The sequence below is a fragment of the Ambystoma mexicanum genome, unplaced genomic scaffold, assembly GCF_040938575.1.
Source record: "Ambystoma mexicanum isolate Mex_15411 unplaced genomic scaffold, UKY_AmexF1_1 Mex_scaf48, whole genome shotgun sequence".
Classification (NCBI taxonomy): Eukaryota; Metazoa; Chordata; class Amphibia; order Caudata; family Ambystomatidae; genus Ambystoma; species Ambystoma mexicanum.
The window spans coordinates 1,495,840-1,522,829 of NW_027182464.1; the positions used below are offsets into that span (position 1 = coordinate 1,495,840).

At 44.0% G+C, this 26,990-nt stretch overlaps 6 non-coding genes across 6 annotated transcripts; all 6 read left to right on the forward strand.

Moving 5' to 3' along the window:
- The first annotated feature begins 2,318 nt into the window (after nt 1-2,318).
- LOC138560716 (U6 spliceosomal RNA) lies at nt 2,319-2,425 on the forward strand. The gene has a single exon (XR_011299182.1). It is a non-coding gene; the product is annotated as a U6 spliceosomal RNA (small nuclear RNA).
- Nucleotides 2,426-7,788: 5,363 nt separating this feature from the next.
- On the forward strand, nt 7,789-7,895 carry LOC138560718 (U6 spliceosomal RNA). The gene has a single exon (XR_011299184.1). It is a non-coding gene; the product is annotated as a U6 spliceosomal RNA (small nuclear RNA).
- A 5,371-nt stretch (nt 7,896-13,266) lies between these two features.
- Nucleotides 13,267-13,373, forward strand: LOC138560719 (U6 spliceosomal RNA). The gene has a single exon (XR_011299185.1). It is a non-coding gene; the product is annotated as a U6 spliceosomal RNA (small nuclear RNA).
- A 5,364-nt stretch (nt 13,374-18,737) lies between these two features.
- LOC138560720 (U6 spliceosomal RNA) lies at nt 18,738-18,844 on the forward strand. Its single transcript, XR_011299186.1, has one exon. It is a non-coding gene; the product is annotated as a U6 spliceosomal RNA (small nuclear RNA).
- Nucleotides 18,845-24,194: 5,350 nt separating this feature from the next.
- LOC138560721 (U6 spliceosomal RNA) lies at nt 24,195-24,301 on the forward strand. Its single transcript, XR_011299187.1, has one exon. It is a non-coding gene; the product is annotated as a U6 spliceosomal RNA (small nuclear RNA).
- A 2,398-nt stretch (nt 24,302-26,699) lies between these two features.
- Nucleotides 26,700-26,806, forward strand: LOC138560722 (U6 spliceosomal RNA). Its single transcript, XR_011299188.1, has one exon. It is a non-coding gene; the product is annotated as a U6 spliceosomal RNA (small nuclear RNA).
- The last annotated feature ends 184 nt before the right edge of the window (nt 26,807-26,990 follow it).

The following is a 26,990-nucleotide window of genomic DNA, read 5'->3' on the forward strand; positions in this document are numbered from 1 at the left end:
TAATACACGACAACACAATACATTTTGGGCCAAATTCAACACTAATGCCTCGGGAGACTTTTACTTGTGAGTCCTATTGACTGAATGAACAGCCCCATCTCCTTCAATTTCTTGACTTGTACTTTTAGAAGTGGCACGCTGCTTTTGTTTTTTATCCCATTCTACCAAACTGAGTATTATCACTTTTCCTCTTGTTGTGCACTCCAGCGTCAACTGCTTTAAGGAGCTATTTGCAAACATCGCTCTGAACTACAGCTTTACTTGCTTCTAGGCCTTAATCTTTAATTGTGGCTTAGCAGTGTACTCCGGATTTGGCTGCTTTTAGTTGGTTAATTCTTTTTTTATTTCTGTAACTTTCAAACAGTCCGATTGTGAAATACCATTGTCACAATGTGCTGCAGTGCAGGAAAACTTAAAATGAATGGTAGGGAGAGGAAGAGGGAGGGGGGGGGTTATGGGGGATGGGAAGGAGGGAGGGAGGGAGGGAGGAGAGAGAGACAGAGAGAGAGAAAACAAAGAAAATATGGTTTTCGGTGGCTATGTGTTTGCATGGAAAAGATTTTAGGCTTTTAATCATGTGGAAAGGGGCTCTGTGGCTGGCATGGCAGCCTGTTGATGCTTTGTTGAGTTGCTTGGAACATGCAAGGAAGGAGACCTGAAGCACTCCCGACCAGGTTGCATGTCTCCAAGTTACTGAAATCCCACAGACCTTCTCCCCGTGCCACAAAGTTCTGGGAGATGAGCTCTGCAGTTGTTCCCCACAAGTCGCCAAGCTCCCCAGATTTACTTTCTCAGAGTTGCTAGTTACTGCTACCCTACCTCGACCACTATATTTTGCCCAGATACTTGCTACTGTGGAGTAAGCAGGGGTAAGAAAGAGAGCGAGGGGGTTTGCCTATGCAAATCATCTGCCAGGATCCTACCTGGGAGGTCATTCCATCTCACCAGCTGACACCTGGGCAGCGGCAGGTAATTTGGAGAACAGATATATACGGACAGGCCACAAAGCAAAGGCTGAGCTGTTGATTGAGGATCCCTTTTGCCATGTCTCCCCAAGTTACAGAGGTCCAGAAAATTCCACCCTCAGCTCTCATAGAGAGGTCCTTGGCCGATCGTGGCCGATCAGAGGAGGGAAGTGTCGGAGGTGACTGCACACTGCCTCACCTTCACTGCTTTCTACAGTGGTAATGCTTTTGCAGAAGGGGCCTGTACAAGTGATTTTGTTCTGCGCTGTGGGAAAGTGACATTTATCCACTGACATTAACCAAACTACTTGCGCTGTTCAACGCACATGCATGCAGAGAAATAATGTTATGTTTTTTGGGGAAGATCTAGAGGGTCCTGCTGATGATTCTTTTAAGCTGTCTGCTACTCTTGCTTTTACATAGAGTCTTCCCTGCCCAGGAATGTTTAAGGTATACTGTATGTCCCTCCCTTACAATGAAAACTCTGTTGAAAGCACAGAGGTACATAGGAATGGATCTGTTAAGAAATGAGACAAAAAGCCTGGAAAATGTAGAAACAGGTAGTATTTGGACTTAGCACATTTGACTGTGAGTTAGTTTATTGTATCAGTTGACCCACTGACCCCCTTACCTTTTGTGTAATACTTTTGCTCTCAGTGGGGTTGCCCAAAGTTCCCTTCTTAAAGCGGCTTTCTTATAAAAAAATCCTAGACCTGCTTTTTGTGGCACACATGCCTCATATCCCGTTGCAGTTGATAAAGTCACATCATCTCCCACCAGTACAAGCTGTAAAAGATTTCCAGGGCTTATCCAAGCAAACTAGACGTGGGTCGAAGGTTGAGCAATCCTTAAATCAGCAGCAAAGTTAAAATTGAAATCAGCCTCAGAATCCTTTATAGGATGGTCCAACATCTGTTGCTTACAGGGCTCAATCGGACAGCCTCTGGTGCTGACTCCTTAAGCCACCTCCTGTTTTTGCCTTGTCCTTGATACAGCCATGGGCCCACATACACTCAGAGGTACCGAGTTTTTCTCATGTCTATTGGGTCTATTGTGATGCTCTCAGGCTTGTATGACCCAGCCATTGTGATGGGGAGGGGGTTTTCATTTTGCAAGCACCCTGGACCATTCATCTTTATATCTTTAAATATAATTGGCATTAAACTAAAACCCTTTAGGGCCAGATCAATACAGCAGCAAAGAATGCTTATTCGTTGTTGTTTGCCTCTTCATTTCATACCACCCGATATCTAAATGGTGTTTGGACTTTCTGCCCTCTGAAATAAGGACATTTGGTATGGCAAACCTTTGACCAGAGGTCCTAATCAATGGTTTGATTGACTCTCCCTTTGCGCTTGCTTCTGCAACACATGTACTAATATTGGAATGATAATGGGAAATTTAAATCGGCCCCTGCTCTAAAGGATGACACGCACATTCGTAAAGCATTCACTATTTTTGGAACATGACTGGACAGAAACTTTCTTAATTTGCAAGTGTTGATTTTTTAATAGATCTTTCTTTATTGAAGATTGAAATTGTATGTTCATTCATATTACACGACAACACAATGCATTTTGCGCCAAATTCAACACTAATGCCTCAGGAGCCTTTTACTTGTGAGTCCTCTTGACTGAATGAACAGCCCCGTCCCCTTCAATTTCTTGACTTGTACTTTTACAAGTGGCACGCTTCTTTTGTTTTTTTTTATCCCATTCTACCAAACTCAGTATTATCACTTTCCCCCTTGTTGTGCACTCCAGCGTAAACTGCTTTAAGGTGCTATTTGCAAATATCGCTCTGAACTACAGCTTTACTTGCTTCTGGGCCTTAATCTTTAAATGGGGCTGAGCAGTGTACTCCGGGTTTGGCTGCTTTTAGTTGGTTGATTTCTTTTTTGATTTCTGTAACTTTCAAACAGTCCCATTGTGAAATACCATTGCCACAATGTGCTGCAGTGCATGAAAACTTAAAATTAATGGTAGGGAGAGGGAGAGGGGCTGGGGGGAAGAGAGAGTGCGGGAGGGTGGGAGGGAGCGAGGGAAGGAGACAGGGAGGAGAGAGAGAGAAAACAAAGAAAATATGGTATTTGGGGGCTATGTATTTGCATGGAAAAGATTTTAGCCTTTTAATCAAGTGGAAAGGGGCTCTGTGGTTGGTATCTCAGCCTGTTGATGCTTTGTTGAGTTGCTTGGAACATGCAAGGAAGGAGACCTGAAGCACTCCCGACCAGGTTGCATGTCTCCAAGTTACTGAAATCCAACAGACCTCCTCCCTGTGCCACAAACTTCTGGGCACTGAGCTCTGCAGTTGTTCCCCACAGGTCGCCAAGTGTCCCAGATTTACTTTCTCAGAGTTGCTAGTTACTGCTACCCCACCTCGACCACTATATTTTCCCCAGATACTTGCTACTGTGGAGTAAGCAGGGCTAAGAGAGAGGGAGAGGGGGTGTGCCTATGCAAATCATCTGCCAGTATGCTTCCTGGGAGGTCATTCCATCTCACCATCTGACACCTGGGCAGCGGCAGGTAATTTGGAGAACAGACATATTCGGACAGGCCACAGAGCAAAAGCTGGGCCGTTGATTGAGGATCCCTTTAGCCATGTCTCCCTAAGTTACTGAGGTCCAGAAAAATTCCACCCTCAGCTCTTATAGAGAGGTCCTTGGCCGATCGTGGCCGATCAGGGTCGGGGGTGGGGGGACTGCACACTGCCTCACCTTTTCACTGCTTTCTACAGCGGTAATGCTTTTGCAGAAGGGGCCTGTACAAGTGATTTTGTCTGCGCTGTGGGAAAGTGACATTTATCCACTGACATTAACCAAATTACTTGTGCTGTTCAACGCACATACATGCATAGAAATCATGTTATGTTTTTTGGGGAAGGTCTAGAGGGTCCTGCTGATGATTTATTAAGCTGTCTGCTACTCTTGCTTTTACATAGTCTTCCCTGCCCAGGCATGTTTAAGGCATACTGTATGTCCCTCCATTACAATGAAAACTCTGTTGAAAGCACAGAGGTACATAGGAGTGGATCTGTTAAGAACTGAAACAAAAAGCCTGGAAAAATGTCGAAACGCGTAGGATTTGGACTTACAATTAAATGACTCACATTCAGATGTGCTATCCCTTGCCCCCCTGACCCCCTTTCCTTTTGTGTAATCCTTTTGTTCTCAGTAGGGTTTTCCAAAGTGGCTTTCAAATAAAAGATCATAGACCTGCATTTTGTGGCACACATGCCTCATATCCCGTTGCTCTTGATAAACTCACATCATCTCCCACCAATACAAGCTGTAAAAGATTTTCAGGGCTTAGCCAAGCAAACTAGACGCGGGTCGAAGGTTGAGCAATCCTTTAATCAGCAGCAAAGTTAACATTGAAATAAGCCTCAGAATCTCTTAAAGGATGGTCCAACATCTGTTGCTGGCAGTGCGCAATGGGGCAGCCTGGGTGCTGACACCTTAAGCCATCTCCTATTCTTGCCTTGTCCTTGATCCAGCCATGGGCCCACATGCACTCAGAGGTACAGAGTGTTTCTCATGTCTCTGGGTCTGCTGTGATGCTCTCACTCTTGCATCACCCAGCCATCGTGATGGGGAGAGGGGTGTCGATTTGCAAGCACCGTTGAGCATGAATCTTTTTATCTTTAAATATAATTGGCATTAAACCAAACCCTTTAGGACCAGATCAATAAAGCAGCAAAGAATGCTGATGTATTGCTGTTTGCCGCTTAATTCCATACCATCCGACATCTAAATGGTGTTTGGTCAAACGTTTGCCATATCAAATGTCCTTATGTTAAAGAGCAGAAAGTCCAGAGGTCCTAATCAATGGTTTGGTTGGCTCTCCCTTTGCACTTGCCTTAAGGCGTCAGCCCGATTGCGCCCTGCAAGCAACCAGTGTTGGCCCATCCTTTAAGAGATTCTGAAGCTGATTTCAATGTTATTTTTGCTGCTGATTTAAGGATTGCTCAACCTTCGGCCCACGTCTAATTTCCTTGGCTATGCCCTTGACATCTTTTACAGCTTGTATTGGTGGGAGATGATGTGAGTTTATCAAGAGCAACGGGATATGAGGCATGTGGGCCATAAAAAACATGTCTAGGATCTTTTTTTATAAGAAAGTCTCTTTAAGTAGGGAACTTTGGACAACACTGCTGAGAGCAAAAGGATTACACAAAAGGTAAGCGGGTCAGTGGGTCAAGGGATAGCACATCTGACTGTGAGTCCGTTTATTGTAAGTCCAAATCCTACCTGTTTCAACATTTTTCCAGGCTTTTTGTTTCATTTCTTAACAGATCCATTCCTATGTACCTCAGCAAAACATGTACTAATATTGGAATGAAAATGGGAAAATAGAATTGGCCCCTGCTTCAAAGGATGACACGCACATTCGTAAAGCATTCACTATTTTTGGCACACGACAGGACAGAAACTTTCTTAATCTGCAAGTATTTATTTTTTAATACATCTTTTTTTAATGAAGATTGAAATTGTATTTTCATACATAATACACGACAACACAATACATTTTGGGCCAAATTCAACACTAATGCCTCGGGAGACTTTTACTTGTGAGTCCTATTGACTGAATGAACAGCCCCATCTCCTTCAATTTCTTGACTTGTACTTTTAGAAGTGGCACGCTGCTTTTGTTTTTTATCCCATTCTACCAAACTGAGTATTATCACTTTTCCTCTTGTTGTGCACTCCAGCGTCAACTGCTTTAAGGAGCTATTTGCAAACATCGCTCTGAACTACAGCTTTACTTGCTTCTAGGCCTTAATCTTTAATTGTGGCTTAGCAGTGTACTCCGGATTTGGCTGCTTTTAGTTGGTTAATTCTTTTTTTATTTCTGTAACTTTCAAACAGTCCGATTGTGAAATACCATTGTCACAATGTGCTGCAGTGCAGGAAAACTTAAAATGAATGGTAGGGAGAGGAAGAGGGAGGGGGGGGTTATGGGGGATGGGAAGGAGGGAGGGAGGGAGGGAGGAGAGAGAGACAGAGAGAGAGAAAACAAAGAAAATATGGTTTTCGGTGGCTATGTGTTTGCATGGAAAAGATTTTAGGCTTTTAATCATGTGGAAAGGGGCTCTGTGGCTGGCATGGCAGCCTGTTGATGCTTTGTTGAGTTGCTTGGAACATGCAAGGAAGGAGACCTGAAGCACTCCCGACCAGGTTGCATGTCTCCAAGTTACTGAAATCCCACAGACCTTCTCCCCGTGCCACAAAGTTCTGGGAGATGAGCTCTGCAGTTGTTCCCCACAAGTCGCCAAGCTCCCCAGATTTACTTTCTCAGAGTTGCTAGTTACTGCTACCCTACCTCGACCACTATATTTTGCCCAGATACTTGCTACTGTGGAGTAAGCAGGGGTAAGAAAGAGAGCGAGGGGGTTTGCCTATGCAAATCATCTGCCAGGATCCTACCTGGGAGGTCATTCCATCTCACCAGCTGACACCTGGGCAGCGGCAGGTAATTTGGAGAACAGATATATACGGACAGGCCACAAAGCAAAGGCTGAGCTGTTGATTGAGGATCCCTTTTGCCATGTCTCCCCAAGTTACAGAGGTCCAGAAAATTCCACCCTCAGCTCTCATAGAGAGGTCCTTGGCCGATCGTGGCCGATCAGAGGAGGGAAGTGTCGGAGGTGACTGCACACTGCCTCACCTTCACTGCTTTCTACAGTGGTAATGCTTTTGCAGAAGGGGCCTGTACAAGTGATTTTGTTCTGCGCTGTGGGAAAGTGACATTTATCCACTGACATTAACCAAACTACTTGCGCTGTTCAACGCACATGCATGCAGAGAAATAATGTTATGTTTTTTGGGGAAGATCTAGAGGGTCCTGCTGATGATTCTTTTAAGCTGTCTGCTACTCTTGCTTTTACATAGAGTCTTCCCTGCCCAGGAATGTTTAAGGTATACTGTATGTCCCTCCCTTACAATGAAAACTCTGTTGAAAGCACAGAGGTACATAGGAATGGATCTGTTAAGAAATGAGACAAAAAGCCTGGAAAATGTAGAAACAGGTAGTATTTGGACTTAGCACATTTGACTGTGAGTTAGTTTATTGTATCAGTTGACCCACTGACCCCCTTACCTTTTGTGTAATACTTTTGCTCTCAGTGGGGTTGCCCAAAGTTCCCTTCTTAAAGCGGCTTTCTTATAAAAAAATCCTAGACCTGCTTTTTGTGGCACACATGCCTCATATCCCGTTGCAGTTGATAAAGTCACATCATCTCCCACCAGTACAAGCTGTAAAAGATTTCCAGGGCTTATCCAAGCAAACTAGACGTGGGTCGAAGGTTGAGCAATCCTTAAATCAGCAGCAAAGTTAAAATTGAAATCAGCCTCAGAATCCTTTATAGGATGGTCCAACATCTGTTGCTTACAGGGCTCAATCGGACAGCCTCTGGTGCTGACTCCTTAAGCCACCTCCTGTTTTTGCCTTGTCCTTGATACAGCCATGGGCCCACATACACTCAGAGGTACCGAGTTTTTCTCATGTCTATTGGGTCTATTGTGATGCTCTCAGGCTTGTATGACCCAGCCATTGTGATGGGGAGGGGGTTTTCATTTTGCAAGCACCCTGGACCATTAATCTTTATATCTTTAAATATAATTGGCATTAAACTAAAACCCTTTAGGGCCAGATCAATACAGCAGCAAAGAATGCTTATTCGTTGTTGTTTGCCTCTTCATTTCATACCACCCGATATCTAAATGGTGTTTGGACTTTCTGCCCTCTGAAATAAGGACATTTGGTATGGCAAACCTTTGACCAGAGGTCCTAATCAATGGTTTGATTGACTCTCCCTTTGCGCTTGCTTCTGCAACACATGTACTAATATTGGAATGATAATGGGAAATTTAAATCGGCCCCTGCTCTAAAGGATGACACGCACATTCGTAAAGCATTCACTATTTTTGGAACATGACTGGACAGAAACTTTCTTAATTTGCAAGTGTTGATTTTTTAATAGATCTTTCTTTATTGAAGATTGAAATTGTATGTTCATTCATATTACACGACAACACAATGCATTTTGCGCCAAATTCAACACTAATGCCTCAGGAGCCTTTTACTTGTGAGTCCTCTTGACTGAATGAACAGCCCCGTCCCCTTCAATTTCTTGACTTGTACTTTTACAAGTGGCACGCTTCTTTTGTTTTTTTTTATCCCATTCTACCAAACTCAGTATTATCACTTTCCCCCTTGTTGTGCACTCCAGCGTAAACTGCTTTAAGGTGCTATTTGCAAATATCGCTCTGAACTACAGCTTTACTTGCTTCTGGGCCTTAATCTTTAAATGGGGCTGAGCAGTGTACTCCGGGTTTGGCTGCTTTTAGTTGGTTGATTTCTTTTTTGATTTCTGTAACTTTCAAACAGTCCCATTGTGAAATACCATTGCCACAATGTGCTGCAGTGCATGAAAACTTAAAATTAATGGTAGGGAGAGGGAGAGGGGCTGGGGGGAAGAGAGAGTGCGGGAGGGTGGGAGGGAGCGAGGGAAGGAGACAGGGAGGAGAGAGAGAGAAAACAAAGAAAATATGGTATTTGGGGGCTATGTATTTGCATGGAAAAGATTTTAGCCTTTTAATCAAGTGGAAAGGGGCTCTGTGGTTGGTATCTCAGCCTGTTGATGCTTTGTTGAGTTGCTTGGAACATGCAAGGAAGGAGACCTGAAGCACTCCCGACCAGGTTGCATGTCTCCAAGTTACTGAAATCCAACAGACCTCCTCCCTGTGCCACAAACTTCTGGGCACTGAGCTCTGCAGTTGTTCCCCACAGGTCGCCAAGTGTCCCAGATTTACTTTCTCAGAGTTGCTAGTTACTGCTACCCCACCTCGACCACTATATTTTCCCCAGATACTTGCTACTGTGGAGTAAGCAGGGCTAAGAGAGAGGGAGAGGGGGTGTGCCTATGCAAATCATCTGCCAGTGTGCTTCCTGGGAGGTCATTCCATCTCACCATCTGACACCTGGGCAGCGGCAGGTAATTTGGAGAACAGACATATTCGGACAGGCCACAGAGCAAAAGCTGGGCCGTTGATTGAGGATCCCTTTAGCCATGTCTCCCTAAGTTACTGAGGTCCAGAAAAATTCCACCCTCAGCTCTTATAGAGAGGTCCTTGGCCGATCGTGGCCGATCAGGGTCGGGGGTGGGGGGACTGCACACTGCCTCACCTTTTCACTGCTTTCTACAGCGGTAATGCTTTTGCAGAAGGGGCCTGTACAAGTGATTTTGTCTGCGCTGTGGGAAAGTGACATTTATCCACTGACATTAACCAAATTACTTGTGCTGTTCAACGCACATACATGCATAGAAATCATGTTATGTTTTTTGGGGAAGGTCTAGAGGGTCCTGCTGATGATTTATTAAGCTGTCTGCTACTCTTGCTTTTACATAGTCTTCCCTGCCCAGGCATGTTTAAGGCATACTGTATGTCCCTCCATTACAATGAAAACTCTGTTGAAAGCACAGAGGTACATAGGAGTGGATCTGTTAAGAACTGAAACAAAAAGCCTGGAAAAATGTCGAAACGCGTAGGATTTGGACTTACAATTAAATGACTCACATTCAGATGTGCTATCCCTTGCCCCCCTGACCCCCTTTCCTTTTGTGTAATCCTTTTGTTCTCAGTAGGGTTTTCCAAAGTGGCTTTCAAATAAAAGATCATAGACCTGCATTTTGTGGCACACATGCCTCATATCCCGTTGCTCTTGATAAACTCACATCATCTCCCACCAATACAAGCTGTAAAAGATTTTCAGGGCTTAGCCAAGCAAACTAGACGCGGGTCGAAGGTTGAGCAATCCTTTAATCAGCAGCAAAGTTAACATTGAAATAAGCCTCAGAATCTCTTAAAGGATGGTCCAACATCTGTTGCTGGCAGTGCGCAATGGGGCAGCCTGGGTGCTGACACCTTAAGCCATCTCCTATTCTTGCCTTGTCCTTGATCCAGCCATGGGCCCACATGCACTCAGAGGTACAGAGTGTTTCTCATGTCTCTGGGTCTGCTGTGATGCTCTCACTCTTGCATCTCCCAGCCATCGTGATGGGGAGAGGGGTGTCGATTTGCAAGCACCGTTGAGCATGAATCTTTTTATCTTTAAATATAATTGGCATTAAACCAAACCCTTTAGGACCAGATCAATAAAGCAGCAAAGAATGCTGATGTATTGCTGTTTGCCGCTTAATTCCATACCATCCGACATCTAAATGGTGTTTGGTCAAACGTTTGCCATATCAAATGTCCTTATGTTAAAGAGCAGAAAGTCCAGAGGTCCTAATCAATGGTTTGGTTGGCTCTCCCTTTGCGCTTGCCTTAAGGCGTCAGCCCGATTGCGCCCTGCAAGCAACCAGTGTTGGCCCATCCTTTAAGAGATTCTGAAGCTGATTTCAATGTTATTTTTGCTGCTGATTTAAGGATTGCTCAACCTTCGGCCCACGTCTAATTTCCTTGGCTATGCCCTTGACATCTTTTACAGCTTGTATTGGTGGGAGATGATGTGAGTTTATCAAGAGCAACGGGATATGAGGCATGTGGGCCATAAAAAACATGTCTAGGATCTTTTTTTATAAGAAAGTCTCTTTAAGTAGGGAACTTTGGACAACACTGCTGAGAGCAAAAGGATTACACAAAAGGTAAGCGGGTCAGTGGGTCAAGGGATAGCACATCTGACTGTGAGTCCGTTTATTGTAAGTCCAAATCCTACCTGTTTCAACATTTTTCCAGGCTTTTTGTTTCATTTCTTAACAGATCCATTCCTATGTACCTCAGCAAAACATGTACTAATATTGGAATGAAAATGGGAAAATAGAATTGGCCCCTGCTTCAAAGGATGACACGCACATTCGTAAAGCATTCACTATTTTTGGCACACGACAGGACAGAAACTTTCTTAATCTGCAAGTATTTATTTTTTAATACATCTTTTTTTAATGAAGATTGAAATTGTATTTTCATACATAATACACGACAACACAATACATTTTGGGCCAAATTCAACACTAATGCCTCGGGAGACTTTTACTTGTGAGTCCTATTGACTGAATGAACAGCCCCATCTCCTTCAATTTCTTGACTTGTACTTTTAGAAGTGGCACGCTGCTTTTGTTTTTTATCCCATTCTACCAAACTGAGTATTATCACTTTTCCTCTTGTTGTGCACTCCAGCGTCAACTGCTTTAAGGAGCTATTTGCAAACATCGCTCTGAACTACAGCTTTACTTGCTTCTAGGCCTTAATCTTTAATTGTGGCTTAGCAGTGTACTCCGGATTTGGCTGCTTTTAGTTGGTTAATTCTTTTTTTATTTCTGTAACTTTCAAACAGTCCGATTGTGAAATACCATTGTCACAATGTGCTGCAGTGCAGGAAAACTTAAAATGAATGGTAGGGAGAGGAAGAGGGAGGGGGGGGTTATGGGGGATGGGAAGGAGGGAGGGAGGGAGGGAGGGAGGGAGGAGAGAGAGACAGAGAGAGAGAAAACAAAGAAAATATGGTTTTCGGTGGCTATGTGTTTGCATGGAAAAGATTTTAGGCTTTTAATCATGTGGAAAGGGGCTCTGTGGCTGGCATGGCAGCCTGTTGATGCTTTGTTGAGTTGCTTGGAACATGCAAGGAAGGAGACCTGAAGCACTCCCGACCAGGTTGCATGTCTCCAAGTTACTGAAATCCCACAGACCTTCTCCCCGTGCCACAAAGTTCTGGGAGATGAGCTCTGCAGTTGTTCCCCACAAGTCGCCAAGCTCCCCAGATTTACTTTCTCAGAGTTGCTAGTTACTGCTACCCTACCTCGACCACTATATTTTGCCCAGATACTTGCTACTGTGGAGTAAGCAGGGGTAAGAAAGAGAGCGAGGGGGTTTGCCTATGCAAATCATCTGCCAGGATCCTACCTGGGAGGTCATTCCATCTCACCAGCTGACACCTGGGCAGCGGCAGGTAATTTGGAGAACAGATATATACGGACAGGCCACAAAGCAAAGGCTGAGCTGTTGATTGAGGATCCCTTTTGCCATGTCTCCCCAAGTTACAGAGGTCCAGAAAATTCCACCCTCAGCTCTCATAGAGAGGTCCTTGGCCGATCGTGGCCGATCAGAGGAGGGAAGTGTCGGAGGTGACTGCACACTGCCTCACCTTCACTGCTTTCTACAGTGGTAATGCTTTTGCAGAAGGGGCCTGTACAAGTGATTTTGTTCTGCGCTGTGGGAAAGTGACATTTATCCACTGACATTAACCAAACTACTTGCGCTGTTCAACGCACATGCATGCAGAGAAATAATGTTATGTTTTTTGGGGAAGATCTAGAGGGTCCTGCTGATGATTCTTTTAAGCTGTCTGCTACTCTTGCTTTTACATAGAGTCTTCCCTGCCCAGGAATGTTTAAGGTATACTGTATGTCCCTCCCTTACAATGAAAACTCTGTTGAAAGCACAGAGGTACATAGGAATGGATCTGTTAAGAAATGAGACAAAAAGCCTGGAAAATGTAGAAACAGGTAGTATTTGGACTTAGCACATTTGACTGTGAGTTAGTTTATTGTATCAGTTGACCCACTGACCCCCTTACCTTTTGTGTAATACTTTTGCTCTCAGTGGGGTTGCCCAAAGTTCCCTTCTTAAAGCGGCTTTCTTATAAAAAAATCCTAGACCTGCTTTTTGTGGCACACATGCCTCATATCCCGTTGCAGTTGATAAAGTCACATCATCTCCCACCAGTACAAGCTGTAAAAGATTTCCAGGGCTTATCCAAGCAAACTAGACGTGGGTCGAAGGTTGAGCAATCCTTAAATCAGCAGCAAAGTTAAAATTGAAATCAGCCTCAGAATCCTTTATAGGATGGTCCAACATCTGTTGCTTACAGGGCTCAATCGGACAGCCTCTGGTGCTGACTCCTTAAGCCACCTCCTGTTTTTGCCTTGTCCTTGATACAGCCATGGGCCCACATACACTCAGAGGTACCGAGTTTTTCTCATGTCTATTGGGTCTATTGTGATGCTCTCAGGCTTGTATGACCCAGCCATTGTGATGGGGAGGGGGTTTTCATTTTGCAAGCACCCTGGACCATTAATCTTTATATCTTTAAATATAATTGGCATTAAACTAAAACCCTTTAGGGCCAGATCAATACAGCAGCAAAGAATGCTTATTCGTTGTTGTTTGCCTCTTCATTTCATACCACCCGATATCTAAATGGTGTTTGGACTTTCTGCCCTCTGAAATAAGGACATTTGGTATGGCAAACCTTTGACCAGAGGTCCTAATCAATGGTTTGATTGACTCTCCCTTTGCGCTTGCTTCTGCAACACATGTACTAATATTGGAATGATAATGGGAAATTTAAATCGGCCCCTGCTCTAAAGGATGACACGCACATTCGTAAAGCATTCACTATTTTTGGAACATGACTGGACAGAAACTTTCTTAATTTGCAAGTGTTGATTTTTTAATAGATCTTTCTTTATTGAAGATTGAAATTGTATGTTCATTCATATTACACGACAACACAATGCATTTTGCGCCAAATTCAACACTAATGCCTCAGGAGCCTTTTACTTGTGAGTCCTCTTGACTGAATGAACAGCCCCGTCCCCTTCAATTTCTTGACTTGTACTTTTACAAGTGGCACGCTTCTTTTGTTTTTTTTTATCCCATTCTACCAAACTCAGTATTATCACTTTCCCCCTTGTTGTGCACTCCAGCGTAAACTGCTTTAAGGTGCTATTTGCAAATATCGCTCTGAACTACAGCTTTACTTGCTTCTGGGCCTTAATCTTTAAATGGGGCTGAGCAGTGTACTCCGGGTTTGGCTGCTTTTAGTTGGTTGATTTCTTTTTTGATTTCTGTAACTTTCAAACAGTCCCATTGTGAAATACCATTGCCACAATGTGCTGCAGTGCATGAAAACTTAAAATTAATGGTAGGGAGAGGGAGAGGGGCTGGGGGGAAGAGAGAGTGCGGGAGGGTGGGAGGGAGCGAGGGAAGGAGACAGGGAGGAGAGAGAGAGAAAACAAAGAAAATATGGTATTTGGGGGCTATGTATTTGCATGGAAAAGATTTTAGCCTTTTAATCAAGTGGAAAGGGGCTCTGTGGTTGGTATCTCAGCCTGTTGATGCTTTGTTGAGTTGCTTGGAACATGCAAGGAAGGAGACCTGAAGCACTCCCGACCAGGTTGCATGTCTCCAAGTTACTGAAATCCAACAGACCTCCTCCCTGTGCCACAAACTTCTGGGCACTGAGCTCTGCAGTTGTTCCCCACAGGTCGCCAAGTGTCCCAGATTTACTTTCTCAGAGTTGCTAGTTACTGCTACCCCACCTCGACCACTATATTTTCCCCAGATACTTGCTACTGTGGAGTAAGCAGGGCTAAGAGAGAGGGAGAGGGGGTGTGCCTATGCAAATCATCTGCCAGTATGCTTCCTGGGAGGTCATTCCATCTCACCATCTGACACCTGGGCAGCGGCAGGTAATTTGGAGAACAGACATATTCGGACAGGCCACAGAGCAAAAGCTGGGCCGTTGATTGAGGATCCCTTTAGCCATGTCTCCCTAAGTTACTGAGGTCCAGAAAAATTCCACCCTCAGCTCTTATAGAGAGGTCCTTGGCCGATCGTGGCCGATCAGGGTCGGGGGTGGGGGGACTGCACACTGCCTCACCTTTTCACTGCTTTCTACAGCGGTAATGCTTTTGCAGAAGGGGCCTGTACAAGTGATTTTGTCTGCGCTGTGGGAAAGTGACATTTATCCACTGACATTAACCAAATTACTTGTGCTGTTCAACGCACATACATGCATAGAAATCATGTTATGTTTTTTGGGGAAGGTCTAGAGGGTCCTGCTGATGATTTATTAAGCTGTCTGCTACTCTTGCTTTTACATAGTCTTCCCTGCCCAGGCATGTTTAAGGCATACTGTATGTCCCTCCATTACAATGAAAACTCTGTTGAAAGCACAGAGGTACATAGGAGTGGATCTGTTAAGAACTGAAACAAAAAGCCTGGAAAAATGTCGAAACGCGTAGGATTTGGACTTACAATTAAATGACTCACATTCAGATGTGCTATCCCTTGCCCCCCTGACCCCCTTTCCTTTTGTGTAATCCTTTTGTTCTCAGTAGGGTTTTCCAAAGTGGCTTTCAAATAAAAGATCATAGACCTGCATTTTGTGGCACACATGCCTCATATCCCGTTGCTCTTGATAAACTCACATCATCTCCCACCAATACAAGCTGTAAAAGATTTTCAGGGCTTAGCCAAGCAAACTAGACGCGGGTCGAAGGTTGAGCAATCCTTTAATCAGCAGCAAAGTTAACATTGAAATAAGCCTCAGAATCTCTTAAAGGATGGTCCAACATCTGTTGCTGGCAGTGCGCAATGGGGCAGCCTGGGTGCTGACACCTTAAGCCATCTCCTATTCTTGCCTTGTCCTTGATCCAGCCATGGGCCCACATGCACTCAGAGGTACAGAGTGTTTCTCATGTCTCTGGGTCTGCTGTGATGCTCTCACTCTTGCATCACCCAGCCATCGTGATGGGGAGAGGGGTGTCGATTTGCAAGCACCGTTGAGCATGAATCTTTTTATCTTTAAATATAATTGGCATTAAACCAAACCCTTTAGGACCAGATCAATAAAGCAGCAAAGAATGCTGATGTATTGCTGTTTGCCGCTTAATTCCATACCATCCGACATCTAAATGGTGTTTGGTCAAACGTTTGCCATATCAAATGTCCTTATGTTAAAGAGCAGAAAGTCCAGAGGTCCTAATCAATGGTTTGGTTGGCTCTCCCTTTGCGCTTGCCTTAAGGCGTCAGCCCGATTGCGCCCTGCAAGCAACCAGTGTTGGCCCATCCTTTAAGAGATTCTGAAGCTGATTTCAATGTTATTTTTGCTGCTGATTTAAGGATTGCTCAACCTTCGGCCCACGTCTAATTTCCTTGGCTATGCCCTTGACATCTTTTACAGCTTGTATTGGTGGGAGATGATGTGAGTTTATCAAGAGCAACGGGATATGAGGCATGTGGGCCATAAAAAACATGTCTAGGATCTTTTTTTATAAGAAAGTCTCTTTAAGTAGGGAACTTTGGACAACACTGCTGAGAGCAAAAGGATTACACAAAAGGTAAGCGGGTCAGTGGGTCAAGGGATAGCACATCTGACTGTGAGTCCGTTTATTGTAAGTCCAAATCCTACCTGTTTCAACATTTTTCCAGGCTTTTTGTTTCATTTCTTAACAGATCCATTCCTATGTACCTCAGCAAAACATGTACTAATATTGGAATGAAAATGGGAAAATAGAATTGGCCCCTGCTTCAAAGGATGACACGCACATTCGTAAAGCATTCACTATTTTTGGCACACGACAGGACAGAAACTTTCTTAATCTGCAAGTATTTATTTTTTAATACATCTTTTTTTAATGAAGATTGAAATTGTATTTTCATACATAATACACGACAACACAATACATTTTGGGCCAAATTCAACACTAATGCCTCGGGAGACTTTTTACTTGTGAGTCCTATTGACTGAATGAACAGCCCCATCTCCTTCAATTTCTTGACTTGTACTTTTAGAAGTGGCACGCTGCTTTTGTTTTTTATCCCATTCTACCAAACTGAGTATTATCACTTTTCCTCTTGTTGTGCACTCCAGCGTCAACTGCTTTAAGGAGCTATTTGCAAACATCGCTCTGAACTACAGCTTTACTTGCTTCTAGGCCTTAATCTTTAATTGTGGCTTAGCAGTGTACTCCGGATTTGGCTGCTTTTAGTTGGTTAATTCTTTTTTTATTTCTGTAACTTTCAAACAGTCCGATTGTGAAATACCATTGTCACAATGTGCTGCAGTGCAGGAAAACTTAAAATGAATGGTAGGGAGAGGAAGAGGGAGGGGGGGGTTATGGGGGATGGGAAGGAGGGAGGGAGGGAGGGAGGAGAGAGAGACAGAGAGAGAGAAAACAAAGAAAATATGGTTTTCGGTGGCTATGTGTTTGCATGGAAAAGATTTTAGGCTTTTAATCATGTGGAAAGGGGCTCTGTGGCTGGCATGGCAGCCTGTTGATGCTTTGTTGAGTTGCTTGGAACATGCAAGGAAGGAGACCTGAAGCACTCCCGACCAGGTTGCATGTCTCCAAGTTACTGAAATCCCACAGACCTTCTCCCCGTGCCACAAAGTTCTGGGAGATGAGCTCTGCAGTTGTTCCCCACAAGTCGCCAAGCTCCCCAGATTTACTTTCTCAGAGTTGCTAGTTACTGCTACCCTACCTCGACCACTATATTTTGCCCAGATACTTGCTACTGTGGAGTAAGCAGGGGTAAGAAAGAGAGCGAGGGGGTTTGCCTATGCAAATCATCTGCCAGGATCCTACCTGGGAGGTCATTCCATCTCACCAGCTGACACCTGGGCAGCGGCAGGTAATTTGGAGAACAGATATATACGGACAGGCCACAAAGCAAAGGCTGAGCTGTTGATTGAGGATCCCTTTTGCCATGTCTCCCCAAGTTACAGAGGTCCAGAAAATTCCACCCTCAGCTCTCATAGAGAGGTCCTTGGCCGATCGTGGCCGATCAGAGGAGGGAAGTGTCGGAGGTGACTGCACACTGCCTCACCTTCACTGCTTTCTACAGTGGTAATGCTTTTGCAGAAGGGGCCTGTACAAGTGATTTTGTTCTGCGCTGTGGGAAAGTGACATTTATCCACTGACATTAACCAAACTACTTGCGCTGTTCAACGCACATGCATGCAGAGAAATAATGTTATGTTTTTTGGGGAAGATCTAGAGGGTCCTGCTGATGATTCTTTTAAGCTGTCTGCTACTCTTGCTTTTACATAGAGTCTTCCCTGCCCAGGAATGTTTAAGGTATACTGTATGTCCCTCCCTTACAATGAAAACTCTGTTGAAAGCACAGAGGTACATAGGAATGGATCTGTTAAGAAATGAGACAAAAAGCCTGGAAAATGTAGAAACAGGTAGTATTTGGACTTAGCACATTTGACTGTGAGTTAGTTTATTGTATCAGTTGACCCACTGACCCCCTTACCTTTTGTGTAATACTTTTGCTCTCAGTGGGGTTGCCCAAAGTTCCCTTCTTAAAGCGGCTTTCTTATAAAAAAATCCTAGACCTGCTTTTTGTGGCACACATGCCTCATATCCCGTTGCAGTTGATAAAGTCACATCATCTCCCACCAGTACAAGCTGTAAAAGATTTCCAGGGCTTATCCAAGCAAACTAGACGTGGGTCGAAGGTTGAGCAATCCTTAAATCAGCAGCAAAGTTAAAATTGAAATCAGCCTCAGAATCCTTTATAGGATGGTCCAACATCTGTTGCTTACAGGGCTCAATCGGACAGCCTCTGGTGCTGACTCCTTAAGCCACCTCCTGTTTTTGCCTTGTCCTTGATACAGCCATGGGCCCACATACACTCAGAGGTACCGAGTTTTTCTCATGTCTATTGGGTCTATTGTGATGCTCTCAGGCTTGTATGACCCAGCCATTGTGATGGGGAGGGGGTTTTCATTTTGCAAGCACCCTGGACCATTAATCTTTATATCTTTAAATATAATTGGCATTAAACTAAAACCCTTTAGGGCCAGATCAATACAGCAGCAAAGAATGCTTATTCGTTGTTGTTTGCCTCTTCATTTCATACCACCCGATATCTAAATGGTGTTTGGACTTTCTGCCCTCTGAAATAAGGACATTTGGTATGGCAAACCTTTGACCAGAGGTCCTAATCAATGGTTTGATTGACTCTCCCTTTGCGCTTGCTTCTGCAACACATGTACTAATATTGGAATGATAATGGGAAATTTAAATCGGCCCCTGCTCTAAAGGATGACACGCACATTCGTAAAGCATTCACTATTTTTGGAACATGACTGGACAGAAACTTTCTTAATTTGCAAGTGTTGATTTTTTAATAGATCTTTCTTTATTGAAGATTGAAATTGTATGTTCATTCATATTACACGACAACACAATGCATTTTGCGCCAAATTCAACACTAATGCCTCAGGAGCCTTTTACTTGTGAGTCCTCTTGACTGAATGAACAGCCCCGTCCCCTTCAATTTCTTGACTTGTACTTTTACAAGTGGCACGCTTCTTTTGTTTTTTTTTATCCCATTCTACCAAACTCAGTATTATCACTTTCCCCCTTGTTGTGCACTCCAGCGTAAACTGCTTTAAGGTGCTATTTGCAAATATCGCTCTGAACTACAGCTTTACTTGCTTCTGGGCCTTAATCTTTAAATGGGGCTGAGCAGTGTACTCCGGGTTTGGCTGCTTTTAGTTGGTTGATTTCTTTTTTGATTTCTGTAACTTTCAAACAGTCCCATTGTGAAATACCATTGCCACAATGTGCTGCAGTGCATGAAAACTTAAAATTAATGGTAGGGAGAGGGAGAGGGGCTGGGGGGAAGAGAGAGTGCGGGAGGGTGGGAGGGAGACAGGGAGGAGAGAGAGAGAAAACAAAGAAAATATGGTATTTGGGGGCTATGTATTTGCATGGAAAAGATTTTAGCCTTTTAATCAAGTGGAAAGGGGCTCTGTGGTTGGTATCTCAGCCTGTTGATGCTTTGTTGAGTTGCTTGGAACATGCAAGGAAGGAGACCTGAAGCACTCCCGACCAGGTTGCATGTCTCCAAGTTACTGAAATCCAACAGACCTCCTCCCTGTGCCACAAACTTCTGGGCACTGAGCTCTGCAGTTGTTCCCCACAGGTCGCCAAGTGTCCCAGATTTACTTTCTCAGAGTTGCTAGTTACTGCTACCCCACCTCGACCACTATATTTTCCCCAGATACTTGCTACTGTGGAGTAAGCAGGGCTAAGAGAGAGGGAGAGGGGGTGTGCCTATGCAAATCATCTGCCAGTATGCTTCCTGGGAGGTCATTCCATCTCACCATCTGACACCTGGGCAGCGGCAGGTAATTTGGAGAACAGACATATTCGGACAGGCCACAGAGCAAAAGCTGGGCCGTTGATTGAGGATCCCTTTAGCCATGTCTCCCTAAGTTACTGAGGTCCAGAAAAATTCCACCCTCAGCTCTTATAGAGAGGTCCTTGGCCGATCGTGGCCGATCAGGGTCGGGGGTGGGGGGACTGCACACTGCCTCACCTTTTCACTGCTTTCTACAGCGGTAATGCTTTTGCAGAAGGGGCCTGTACAAGTGATTTTGTCTGCGCTGTGGGAAAGTGACATTTATCCACTGACATTAACCAAATTACTTGTGCTGTTCAACGCACATACATGCATAGAAATCATGTTATGTTTTTTGGGGAAGGTCTAGAGGGTCCTGCTGATGATTTATTAAGCTGTCTGCTACTCTTGCTTTTACATAGTCTTCCCTGCCCAGGCATGTTTAAGGCATACTGTATGTCCCTCCATTACAATGAAAACTCTGTTGAAAGCACAGAGGTACATAGGAGTGGATCTGTTAAGAACTGAAACAAAAAGCCTGGAAAAATGTCGAAACGCGTAGGATTTGGACTTACAATTAAATGACTCACATTCAGATGTGCTATCCCTTGCCCCCCTGACCCCCTTTCCTTTTGTGTAATCCTTTTGTTCTCAGTAGGGTTTTCCAAAGTGGCTTTCAAATAAAAGATCATAGACCTGCATTTTGTGGCACACATGCCTCATATCCCGTTGCTCTTGATAAACTCACATCATCTCCCACCAATACAAGCTGTAAAAGATTTTCAGGGCTTAGCCAAGCAAACTAGACGCGGGTCGAAGGTTGAGCAATCCTTTAATCAGCAGCAAAGTTAACATTGAAATAAGCCTCAGAATCTCTTAAAGGATGGTCCAACATCTGTTGCTGGCAGTGCGCAATGGGGCAGCCTGGGTGCTGACACCTTAAGCCATCTCCTATTCTTGCCTTGTCCTTGATCCAGCCATGGGCCCACATGCACTCAGAGGTACAGAGTGTTTCTCATGTCTCTGGGTCTGCTGTGATGCTCTCACTCTTGCATCACCCAGCCATCGTGATGGGGAGAGGGGTGTCGATTTGCAAGCACCGTTGAGCATGAATCTTTTTATCTTTAAATATAATTGGCATTAAACCAAACCCTTTAGGACCAGATCAATAAAGCAGCAAAGAATGCTGATGTATTGCTGTTTGCCGCTTAATTCCATACCATCCGACATCTAAATGGTGTTTGGTCAAACGTTTGCCATATCAAATGTCCTTATGTTAAAGAGCAGAAAGTCCAGAGGTCCTAATCAATGGTTTGGTTGGCTCTCCCTTTGCGCTTGCCTTAAGGCGTCAGCCCGATTGCGCCCTGCAAGCAACCAGTGTTGGCCCATCCTTTAAGAGATTCTGAAGCTGATTTCAATGTTATTTTTGCTGCTGATTTAAGGATTGCTCAACCTTCGGCCCACGTCTAATTTCCTTGGCTATGCCCTTGACATCTTTTACAGCTTGTATTGGTGGGAGATGATGTGAGTTTATCAAGAGCAACGGGATATGAGGCATGTGGGCCATAAAAAACATGTCTAGGATCTTTTTTTATAAGAAAGTCTCTTTAAGTAGGGAACTTTGGACAACACTGCTGAGAGCAAAAGGATTACACAAAAGGTAAGCGGGTCAGTGGGTCAAGGGATAGCACATCTGACTGTGAGTCCGTTTATTGTAAGTCCAAATCCTACCTGTTTCAACATTTTTCCAGGCTTTTTGTTTCATTTCTTAACAGATCCATTCCTATGTACCTCAGCAAAACATGTACTAATATTGGAATGAAAATGGGAAAATAGAATTGGCCCCTGCTTCAAAGGATGACACGCACATTCGTAAAGCATTCACTATTTTTGGCACACGACAGGACAGAAACTTTCTTAATCTGCAAGTATTTATTTTTTAATACATCTTTTTTTAATGAAGATTGAAATTGTATTTTCATACATAATACACGACAACACAATACATTTTGGGCCAAATTCAACACTAATGCCTCGGGAGACTTTTACTTGTGAGTCCTATTGACTGAATGAACAGCCCCATCTCCTTCAATTTCTTGACTTGTACTTTTAGAAGTGGCACGCTGCTTTTGTTTTTTATCCCATTCTACCAAACTGAGTATTATCACTTTTCCTCTTGTTGTGCACTCCAGCGTCAACTGCTTTAAGGAGCTATTTGCAAACATCGCTCTGAACTACAGCTTTACTTGCTTCTAGGCCTTAATCTTTAATTGTGGCTTAGCAGTGTACTCCGGATTTGGCTGCTTTTAGTTGGTTAATTCTTTTTTTATTTCTGTAACTTTCAAACAGTCCGATTGTGAAATACCATTGTCACAATGTGCTGCAGTGCAGGAAAACTTAAAATGAATGGTAGGGAGAGGAAGAGGGAGGGGGGGTTATGGGGGATGGGAAGGAGGGAGGGAGGGAGGGAGGAGAGAGAGACAGAGAGAGAGAAAACAAAGAAAATATGGTTTTCGGTGGCTATGTGTTTGCATGGAAAAGATTTTAGGCTTTTAATCATGTGGAAAGGGGCTCTGTGGCTGGCATGGCAGCCTGTTGATGCTTTGTTGAGTTGCTTGGAACATGCAAGGAAGGAGACCTGAAGCACTCCCGACCAGGTTGCATGTCTCCAAGTTACTGAAATCCCACAGACCTTCTCCCCGTGCCACAAAGTTCTGGGAGATGAGCTCTGCAGTTGTTCCCCACAAGTCGCCAAGCTCCCCAGATTTTCTTTCTCAGAGTTGCTAGTTACTGCTACCCTACCTCGACCACTATATTTTGCCCAGATACTTGCTACTGTGGAGTAAGCAGGGGTAAGAAAGAGAGCGAGGGGGTTTGCCTATGCAAATCATCTGCCAGGATCCTACCTGGGAGGTCATTCCATCTCACCAGCTGACACCTGGGCAGCGGCAGGTAATTTGGAGAACAGATATATACGGACAGGCCACAAAGCAAAGGCTGAGCTGTTGATTGAGGATCCCTTTTGCCATGTCTCCCCAAGTTACAGAGGTCCAGAAAATTCCACCCTCAGCTCTCATAGAGAGGTCCTTGGCCGATCGTGGCCGATCAGAGGAGGGAAGTGTCGGAGGTGACTGCACACTGCCTCACCTTCACTGCTTTCTACAGTGGTAATGCTTTTGCAGAAGGGGCCTGTACAAGTGATTTTGTTCTGCGCTGTGGGAAAGTGACATTTATCCACTGACATTAACCAAACTACTTGCGCTGTTCAACGCACATGCATGCAGAGAAATAATGTTATGTTTTTTGGGGAAGATCTAGAGGGTCCTGCTGATGATTCTTTTAAGCTGTCTGCTACTCTTGCTTTTACATAGAGTCTTCCCTGCCCAGGAATGTTTAAGGTATACTGTATGTCCCTCCCTTACAATGAAAACTCTGTTGAAAGCACAGAGGTACATAGGAATGGATCTGTTAAGAAATGAGACAAAAAGCCTGGAAAATGTAGAAACAGGTAGTATTTGGACTTAGCACATTTGACTGTGAGTTAGTTTATTGTATCAGTTGACCCACTGACCCCCTTACCTTTTGTGTAATACTTTTGCTCTCAGTGGGGTTGCCCAAAGTTCCCTTCTTAAAGCGGCTTTCTTATAAAAAAATCCTAGACCTGCTTTTTGTGGCACACATGCCTCATATCCCGTTGCAGTTGATAAAGTCACATCATCTCCCACCAGTACAAGCTGTAAAAGATTTCCAGGGCTTATCCAAGCAAACTAGACGTGGGTCGAAGGTTGAGCAATCCTTAAATCAGCAGCAAAGTTAAAATTGAAATCAGCCTCAGAATCCTTTATAGGATGGTCCAACATCTGTTGCTTACAGGGCTCAATCGGACAGCCTCTGGTGCTGACTCCTTAAGCCACCTCCTGTTTTTGCCTTGTCCTTGATACAGCCATGGGCCCACATACACTCAGAGGTACCGAGTTTTTCTCATGTCTATTGGGTCTATTGTGATGCTCTCAGGCTTGTATGACCCAGCCATTGTGATGGGGAGGGGGTTTTCATTTTGCAAGCACCCTGGACCATTAATCTTTATATCTTTAAATATAATTGGCATTAAACTAAAACCCTTTAGGGCCAGATCAATACAGCAGCAAAGAATGCTTATTCGTTGTTGTTTGCCTCTTCATTTCATACCACCCGATATCTAAATGGTGTTTGGACTTTCTGCCCTCTGAAATAAGGACATTTGGTATGGCAAACCTTTGACCAGAGGTCCTAATCAATGGTTTGATTGACTCTCCCTTTGCGCTTGCTTCTGCAACACATGTACTAATATTGGAATGATAATGGGAAATTTAAATCGGCCCCTGCTCTAAAGGATGACACGCACATTCGTAAAGCATTCACTATTTTTGGAACATGACTGGACAGAAACTTTCTTAATTTGCAAGTGTTGATTTTTTAATAGATCTTTCTTTATTGAAGATTGAAATTGTATGTTCATTCATATTACACGACAACACAATGCATTTTGCGCCAAATTCAACACTAATGCCTCAGGAGCCTTTTACTTGTGAGTCCTCTTGACTGAATGAACAGCCCCGTCCCCTTCAATTTCTTGACTTGTACTTTTACAAGTGGCACGCTTCTTTTGTTTTTTTTTATCCCATTCTACCAAACTCAGTATTATCACTTTCCCCCTTGTTGTGCACTCCAGCGTAAACTGCTTTAAGGTGCTATTTGCAAATATCGCTCTGAACTACAGCTTTACTTGCTTCTGGGCCTTAATCTTTAAATGGGGCTGAGCAGTGTACTCCGGGTTTGGCTGCTTTTAGTTGGTTGATTTCTTTTTTGATTTCTGTAACTTTCAAACAGTCCCATTGTGAAATACCATTGCCACAATGTGCTGCAGTGCATGAAAACTTAAAATTAATGGTAGGGAGAGGGAGAGGGGCTGGGGGGAAGAGAGAGTGCTTTGCGAGGGAAGGAGACAGGGAGGAGAGAGAGAGAAAACAAAGAAAATATGGTATTTGGGGGCTATGTATTTGCATGGAAAAGATTTTAGCCTTTTAATCAAGTGGAAAGGGGCTCTGTGGTTGGTATCTCAGCCTGTTGATGCTTTGTTGAGTTGCTTGGAACATGCAAGGAAGGAGACCTGAAGCACTCCCGACCAGGTTGCATGTCTCCAAGTTACTGAAATCCAACAGACCTCCTCCCTGTGCCACAAACTTCTGGGCACTGAGCTCTGCAGTTGTTCCCCACAGGTCGCCAAGTGTCCCAGATTTACTTTCTCAGAGTTGCTAGTTACTGCTACCCCACCTCGACCACTATATTTTCCCCAGATACTTGCTACTGTGGAGTAAGCAGGGCTAAGAGAGAGGGAGAGGGGGTGTGCCTATGCAAATCATCTGCCAGTATGCTTCCTGGGAGGTCATTCCATCTCACCATCTGACACCTGGGCAGCGGCAGGTAATTTGGAGAACAGACATATTCGGACAGGCCACAGAGCAAAAGCTGGGCCGTTGATTGAGGATCCCTTTAGCCATGTCTCCCTAAGTTACTGAGGTCCAGAAAAATTCCACCCTCAGCTCTTATAGAGAGGTCCTTGGCCGATCGTGGCCGATCAGGGTCGGGGGTGGGGGGACTGCACACTGCCTCACCTTTTCACTGCTTTCTACAGCGGTAATGCTTTTGCAGAAGGGGCCTGTACAAGTGATTTTGTCTGCGCTGTGGGAAAGTGACATTTATCCACTGACATTAACCAAATTACTTGTGCTGTTCAACGCACATACATGCATAGAAATCATGTTATGTTTTTTGGGGAAGGTCTAGAGGGTCCTGCTGATGATTTATTAAGCTGTCTGCTACTCTTGCTTTTACATAGTCTTCCCTGCCCAGGCATGTTTAAGGCATACTGTATGTCCCTCCATTACAATGAAAACTCTGTTGAAAGCACAGAGGTACATAGGAGTGGATCTGTTAAGAACTGAAACAAAAAGCCTGGAAAATGTAGAAACAGGTAGTATTTGGACTTAGCACATTTGACTGTGAGTTAGTTTATTGTATCAGTTGACCCACTGACCCCCTTACCTTTTGTGTAATACTTTTGCTCTCAGTGGGGTTGCCCAAAGTTCCCTTCTTAAAGCGGCTTTCTTATAAAAAAATCCTAGACCTGCTTTTTGTGGCACACATGCCTCATATCCCGTTGCAGTTGATAAAGTCACATCATCTCCCACCAGTACAAGCTGTAAAAGATTTCCAGGGCTTATCCAAGCAAACTAGACGTGGGTCGAAGGTTGAGCAATCCTTAAATCAGCAGCAAAGTTAAAATTGAAATCAGCCTCAGAATCCTTTATAGGATGGTCCAACATCTGTTGCTTACAGGGCTCAATCGGACAGCCTCTGGTGCTGACTCCTTAAGCCACCTCCTGTTTTTGCCTTGTCCTTGATACAGCCATGGGCCCACATACACTCAGAGGTACCGAGTTTTTCTCATGTCTATTGGGTCTATTGTGATGCTCTCAGGCTTGTATGACCCAGCCATTGTGATGGGGAGGGGGTTTTCATTTTGCAAGCACCCTGGACCATTAATCTTTATATCTTTAAATATAATTGGCATTAAACTAAAACCCTTTAGGGCCAGATCAATACAGCAGCAAAGAATGCTTATTCGTTGTTGTTTGCCTCTTCATTTCATACCACCCGATATCTAAATGGTGTTTGGACTTTCTGCCCTCTGAAATAAGGACATTTGGTATGGCAAACCTTTGACCAGAGGTCCTAATCAATGGTTTGATTGACTCTCCCTTTGCGCTTGCTTCTGCAACACATGTACTAATATTGGAATGATAATGGGAAATTTAAATCGGCCCCTGCTCTAAAGGATGACACGCACATTCGTAAAGCATTCACTATTTTTGGAACATGACTGGACAGAAACTTTCTTAATTTGCAAGTGTTGATTTTTTAATAGATCTTTCTTTATTGAAGATTGAAATTGTATGTTCATTCATATTACACGACAACACAATGCATTTTGCGCCAAATTCAACACTAATGCCTCAGGAGCCTTTTACTTGTGAGTCCTCTTGACTGAATGAACA